This window comes from Suricata suricatta, chromosome 8 (genome assembly GCF_006229205.1).
Source record: "Suricata suricatta isolate VVHF042 chromosome 8, meerkat_22Aug2017_6uvM2_HiC, whole genome shotgun sequence".
Classification (NCBI taxonomy): Eukaryota; Metazoa; Chordata; class Mammalia; order Carnivora; family Herpestidae; genus Suricata; species Suricata suricatta.
In genome coordinates this window covers 135,144,044-135,149,949 of record NC_043707.1, presented here as the reverse complement: position 1 = coordinate 135,149,949, position 5,906 = coordinate 135,144,044, and the positions used below count along the sequence as shown (strand labels likewise).

General features: G+C 53.7%; 1 protein-coding gene across 1 annotated transcript in view; it reads left to right on the top strand.

Annotated features, from left to right (window-relative positions):
• Positions 1-4,494: 4,494 nt before the first annotated feature.
• PIK3CD (phosphatidylinositol-4,5-bisphosphate 3-kinase catalytic subunit delta) overlaps positions 4,495-5,906 on the top strand; it is a 48,589-nt gene continuing 47,177 nt past the window's right edge. Inside the window, exon 1 of the mRNA XM_029947227.1 lies at positions 4,495-4,634. The gene's annotated coding sequence lies outside the window, so the exon portion shown is untranslated. The remainder of the gene's footprint in view (positions 4,635-5,906) is intronic.

Genomic DNA, 5,906 nt, shown 5'->3' with positions numbered 1-5,906 from the left:
GGAGCGGCCGGAGTCGAGCCTGGCGGGCGCCCCCCCTCCGGCCCCGCCCTGCAGGCCTGGGGGGCCCCGGGCCTAGGGCGCCGCTGGCCTCGTGTTTACTGCAGTCGCCGGCGGAGACCAGCCCCCGGATCTGCGGCTGAGCCCGGGTTACGGCGGCAAAACCGCCTCCAGCTTTGCATTTCCGGACTCTTTTTTTCCCCTTCTTTTTAATACTCTTACCCGTAATTCAGCCAGAATGAGGCTTCTTCTTTTTTTAAAATCGGGTTTCCTGTTTTTATTTAGGCTTCCTTCTCTGCACGTCCCTTGAAATCTAGGAGAGGAGAACTGGCGCCCGGGATGCGGGGGTGAGGGGGTGAGGGCAAGTAGCCTGTGGTGCTCCGCCCCGGTGGGGAGTTGGGGTCCGGAGAGGAAGGAGAGGACTGATGTGAGGCCCCCAAACAGTGCTGTCCCGGGGGGACGAGGGCGCGGATGCCATCTCCCGCGCTGGGGTGGGGGCGCCCGGGTCGGCCCGGGGTACCCTTGGGATCTGCCCAGTTTGCGGATGGAGCGCTGGGGAGCTCTCAGATGACTGAGCAGCTTTCAGTCCGCTCAGGCCCCCTGGCAGGAGAGGCTTGGGGATCTCGAACCCCAACAGGCTATCAAGGGGGCCTTCTTCACCTGGACCCCTGCAGGAAGCCCCGACACGCGCCACCCTCGGAATGCCCTACGCGTCCGCATGTGGGGCAGGCGTGCCTTCCGGGGGCGGGGGTCTTCTTTCAGGGGCTTCGAAAGTTCCCTGCTCCAAAGGGACTTTGAAAGCGAGGATTCATCCCACCGCTCCCTTCCAGGAGGGAGGACGCGTGCTGTCAAGTGAATGGGGCCCTGGGGACTCTTTCCAACCCTCCCAAAGAATCGATCGGTTTTACATATGCTTTCAGTTAAACAGTCATCGAACCTGAGTGATGTCGTCTCCACTTTTAGGAAACTGAGGCCCAGAAAAGTTAAACTTGGGGGCCTCTCCCCTCCCCCGCAATTCACAGGTAGCTGATCCAAAACCCCAGGACCTTCCACCGCGGAAGTGTTTAATCATCTGTCGGCTCTCAGATTAAGGAAGATGTTCCCGAATAGTTCTCTTGATGTTGGGATGGGGAGTCTTGGGGTGCCCTTTCAAAGATGTAGCCTCTTAAGGGACCTTCATAATCCCCTGTGAAAGCCTCTCCGGCTATTAGCCACCAGGTTTGACTGACTTAAGTGGGGATAAAGAATCTGCTGATTAAGGAGGCTGCCACCAAACAGGAGGAAACTGGAACAGAACTTTCTCTTCTGCTCTCTAGAGCAGAAATTGCCAACCCTTTAGCATTTCCACGCCCTGTTGTGGTTTGATTGCTTGACTTCAGGATTCCATCCATCCTGCCTCCGGAGAGCACTGCCTAGCGCATGCAGAGGTTGGGTCTTTTGGTTATTTGGCAAAATCCTGCAAGTAATGGAGGACACTCTGGGGGTGCTGGGGTGGGAGAGTGAAAATGAGTCGGCAGCTGCCTGTTCTAAGACCTCCAAGCTTGCCTCTTTCTGAGCCTCACTCCCCTCACCTCCTCTGCCCACGTTTAGAAACAGTGCTGGCCACTCTGCAAATATAGATGCTTCTGGAATTGGGGCAAGTGCCCCAGAGGCGCCCCTGACCATGCACATGGTCCTCTTCCAGCAGGACTTTTCTCTCTTTACTGTGTCTTTTAAGTATTTCTTGAGATGCCCCTCAGGGGGGCTGTGCTAGCAACAGGGCAGGGAGGCAGGGAGGGCACCAGCCCCTGGGTGGGCGGGTAGGGGGCCCACAAGACAGAGACAGTCCACATATACTTAGAGACCAACCTCAGGCCTGCTTAGCCGGGCCTCCCAGCGCTGCCGGGTCCCCGGGGGGTTCACGGCGATGCGACTATGGGGTCAGTTCCTGCTTCACCTTGTTTTTTCTTCAACTGCACAGTTAAAGGGAGAAGTGAATGTGTAACTCATGAAGCAATTCCTCTTTGACTGGCTTATTTTTCAAAACCATTTTTGTTTAGAGAGCAGTTCCCTCCCTCCCAGAAGCCAGCTGCTTCTGCGGGTCTGGTGATGGGGTGTGGGGCCTCGCCAAATGTCTCCTTACCGTGGGACCTCAGTAAACTCTTCAGCCACTCCCCAGGGGACAAACATATTTCCCAGCAAAGCTGTTGTCTGGGCAGGTCCAGAGGGAAGTGCTCCTGGAGGACCGGGGAGTGCCCTCCCGTCTCCTGGTGGCGGGGTGCGGTAATTGACCACCACCCTGTCTGATGGCGGAGACATGTGGTGATGGACCACCAGCTGGAAGGATGACAGGAGCCTGAATCGCTTGGGAGGGAGGCCGACATTCTTCTCTGTGCCACTGCCAGTTTTTCATAAATGACAAGGGTTGCAAAACTCCTCTTTCCTTGCAGCTAATGCTAAAAGCTAAAATTTCTTTCATTTGGTTGGTGGAAATCCCCCGCAATCATATCAGAAATGCTGCCAGTTTCAAGATGGAAAAAAAAAAATTAAAAACCCGGGAACCTCCTGCCCCGCTCTTTCCTTGCAGACAAACACCGTGACTTTCTGTGGGTTGTACCAAAGTATGGCCCGCTCTCCCGTCCCTGGGGCCTGCACAGTCCCTGGGGCCTGAGGTCAGGGCAGTGAAATCTCTAGCCGCTGTGGCCTGTGTGCATATGAGAACCCCCTCCCCTCCCCTCCCTCCCCAGGAGTGATAGCCTAGCTCCCTCAGGTAAGGGGCCGGCTTCTAGAAATGGGTGCTCCCCAAGGCCTCCTACTTTCTGGGCAGAGAGGGAGAGTGAAGGTAGTAATGGGTGTGGCGTTTCTAAAGTGGTGTTTCAGTTAGCTTCTGTTTCACTCACTTTGGGGGAAATGCTTTCCACCTGGGGAAAATGCCAGAAGAGTGGGGCGTGATGGGGGGCGTGGAGAGGAGAAACAGCAGCAGAAAGGGAGCAAAGCTGCCTGGGTTGGATTTCTGTCCTGGAATTGTGCTGTATTTGTTTCCTGTGGCCGCTGTAACAGATTACCGCACATTTTGTGGCTTAAAGCGGCAGAAATCGGGGCGCCTGGGTGGTTCAGTCGGTTTAGCATCTGACTTCGGCTCAGGTCATGATCTTGCAGTTTGTGGGTTTGAGCCCTGTGTCAGGCTCTGTGCTGACAGCTCAGAGCCAGCTTTGGATTCTGTGTCTCCCTCTCTCTCTCTGCCCCTCCCCCACTTGCACTCTGTCTCTAGAAAATAAACATTAAAAAAATTTTTTTAAGCAGCAGAAATCTATTTTCTCACAGTTCTGGAGCCTAGAAGTTCAAGTCAAGGTGTCACCAAGTCCTTACTCCCTCCAGGGGCTGAGGGAAGAATCCTTCCTTGCCTCTCCCAGCTCCTGGTGGCCCTGGCTGTCCTTGGCTGGTGGCCAATGTCATTCCACTCTGCGCCCTCTCTTCGCGGCCTTCTCTGGGTCTGTGTCTTTCTGCTCTCTCTTAAAGGACGCTTGTCATTGGATTTCGGGCCCATCCTTAAGTTAATTATGTCTGCAGAGACCCTTTCTCTGCATCATGATTTTCCCCAATAATCCACAGGTTCCGAGCATTGAGACAAGGACATATCTTTTGGGGGCCACCCTTCACCCCACTGCAGATGGACGGATCTTCTGGGAAGGTGCTGAACTTGGTTATCTTTGCTCTGAACCAGACATCCCTGCTTCTGGGTCCCCTGCGGCTGCTTCCCAGCCTCTCCCCTCTCTTGCCCCGTCTCTAGCCTCCCCTTCCCCAGCTTTGTGAACTGGCTCCAAGGGCAGCCCCCTCCACAGGCTTGAAGGAGCTATCCGCAGACCAGTTCTAAGTCCTCCCTCCTGACCTTCCCTCTTTCTCTTCAAAACCAAGTTCCTTCTCTGCTCAGGGGCCCTCCCAGCCAGCCGCCCCCTCCCCAATCCGGGGCCACATAGCCCCAGACATTTTGGAGTTTCCTTTGCTAAACAGCCCCCAAGAGAGGTGGGGGCAGGGCTCCGTTTTGCTGCTGGGTCTGCCAGTCCTCCTGAGGGGGCCCGGCTGTGGGATGGGGGGGTGCTGCTGCTGAAAGGGATTGGGACCCCCCCACCCAGTTCCGGTCACTGGAGCTTGTGGGAGGTTAAGGACCAGGAGGAGGGGGCGCTCCAGGACTTCCGGGTCTCCTTCCTCCTTCCTTGGGGCCCGAGTGTGCGTTGTGACTCTGCTTTGGTTGTGAAATCTGGGAGAAGTATGTTCTTATCAGCAGGGAGGCAAGATCATAGCCCTGCTATTGAAACTTTGAAAAGTCACTTAAGTAGTGTGGGGGGAGGGGTACAGACGGAGTGGAGGGATTGCCGCGTGGAAGAAAAAAATCCTGTCTTTGGAGCCGGCCAGACTGGGTTTTAATCGCAACTTCTTTTTATCTGCTAAGTGACCTTCAGTAAATCGCTTAACCCTTCTGAGCCTCAGAATCCCCAGTGGTAACGCTGGCGTGACCATCAGTCTATAAGACGTCATGTGCCCTCACGTGTGACGGGCCAGGCACACAACAAACACACAGCGCCTGTGAAGGAGCTGGTGCACAGCGGGTGGATGCACAAGGTTCCTTATCTGACCAACCCAACGTAGACACTGCCGGTGTGAGTACCTTTACCGTCTTGGGGGGGGTGCATTTTTAACATAGTTGTACCTAGTTAGCACATGTTTTTTAAAAACATATTTTTAAGTGTATTTATTTTTATTGACTTTGGGGGAGGAGGCACGTGCACAAGGGGAGGGGCAGAGAGAGAGAGAGAGAGAGAGAATCCTAAGCAGGCTCTGCGCCATCAGCACAGAGCCCTACGTGGGGCTCAAACCCGCGAACCTCGAGATCATGACCTGAGCTGAAATTAAGACTCAAATGCTCAATTATTTTAAACAACAGAGAGTTGGATACTCAATTAGCTGAGCCACCAAGGCTCCCCTTTCTATTAATTTTTATGTTTCAATTGTAAAACATACCCAAGAAAACCGACCATTTTGCCCATATACAGCCCTGCAGCGTCGGACACGTTCGTGGTGTTGTGTGAGTGGGACCGACGTCTCCAGAGCTTTCTGATCTTTGCAAAACTGAAACTCTGTCCCCGTTAAGCAATAACATCCCGTTCTTCCCTCTCCCCCTCCCCCACCTGGCAGCCACCGTTCTGCTTTCTGTCTCTATGAATGTGACTGCCTTCCGCACCTTGTACAAGTGGAATCGTACAATATTTGTCCTTTTGTGACTGGTGCATGTCACTTTGCATAACATCCTCAAGGTTCATCCGCGTCGCCCCACAGGTTGGAACTCCTTCCTCCTTAAGGCGGATGACGCTCCAATGTCTGTGTGTCTCGGCCACATAGTGTTATCCCTTCATCTGCCCAGGGACACCGGGGTTGCCTCTGTCTTTTGACGCCCATGAACATAGGTGTACGGATATCCGCTCAGATCCTTGCTTTGAATTCTTCTGGGAACATGCCCAGCAGTGGAATCTGCTGGATCATATGGCTGGTAACCCTGTGCTTAAGTTTTTGAGGAGCGAGGCACGTGCTTTTGTGGTTTGCTTTTTTCACTGCATGTGGGCTCATTGGCATTTTTCCACTTTGCTTCGTAACAAGCCTTCCTTTTCAGTGGCCTGGGGAGCGTCCTAAGGGACACCATCATTTTCTCAAGAATCCTCCGTTGTGGGACACTTACGGTGTTTACACACACACACACACACACACACACACACACACCTCCATTCACATGCACGCGAGACTCCCCAAATACCGTCATTGACGTTTTCAGGTATACGACTTTTCCCACTTTCAAGAATTATTTTGTTAAAGCCGTTGAACATTTTCATAGTTTTTCCTGCGAAATAGTTTTCCAAGAAAGACTGGATCAGTTTATC